The 576-nt window shown below is 45.0% G+C and overlaps 1 non-coding gene across 1 annotated transcript; it reads left to right on the top strand.

Annotated features, from left to right (window-relative positions):
- The first annotated feature begins 239 nt into the window (after nucleotides 1–239).
- LOC118489413 lies at nucleotides 240–346 on the top strand. The gene has a single exon (XR_004887432.1). It is a non-coding gene; the product is annotated as a small nucleolar RNA R71 (small nucleolar RNA).
- The last annotated feature ends 230 nt before the right edge of the window (nucleotides 347–576 follow it).

The following is a 576-nucleotide window of genomic DNA, read 5'->3' as shown; positions in this document are numbered from 1 at the left end:
GGGCCTCAATTTGGGCTTGTAAAGAAGTGCTTTCATCGACCTTATGGGCGCCCGGGGCAATAGATTTATTCCCCCGGGGGGTGTGCCATTGAAAATTGGTTTGAGCAATTTCCTCAATTTGATTATATATTTCGTGTGGGCTTCGATTACCTAAAAGTCCCCCGGAGCTAGAATCAAGTGTCTGCCTTGTGTGTGGCAACAATCCATTATAGAAAGTGGATACTTGCTGCCATATCGCAAGGCCGTGATGCGGACACTTGCGTAATAACTCCTTGAACCTTTCCCAAGTTTCATATAAGGATTCCCCGTCCTCTTGTGAATATGTATTAATTTCAGTCATTAATTTAGCAGTTTTAGCGGGAGGGAAATACTTATATAGAAATTTTTGGGCTAGTTCATCCCAGGTGTTTACCGATCCAGCTGGGAGGGCGTTGAGCGAAGCTTTCGCTCGGTCTTTCAGTGAGAAAGGAAACATACGGAAGCGGATGGCGTCATTTGATGCTCCGTTGATCCGAAAGGTATCACATATTTCTAAGAAATTGGTGATATGTAGATGGGGATCCTCATCCGCAAGCC

The sequence above is a fragment of the Helianthus annuus genome, chromosome 17, assembly GCF_002127325.2.
Source record: "Helianthus annuus cultivar XRQ/B chromosome 17, HanXRQr2.0-SUNRISE, whole genome shotgun sequence".
In the NCBI taxonomy this organism is placed as follows: domain Eukaryota; kingdom Viridiplantae; phylum Streptophyta; class Magnoliopsida; order Asterales; family Asteraceae; genus Helianthus; species Helianthus annuus.
Note: the sequence above shows the minus strand (reverse complement) of the source record. Positions and strands in the feature narration are given on the sequence as shown.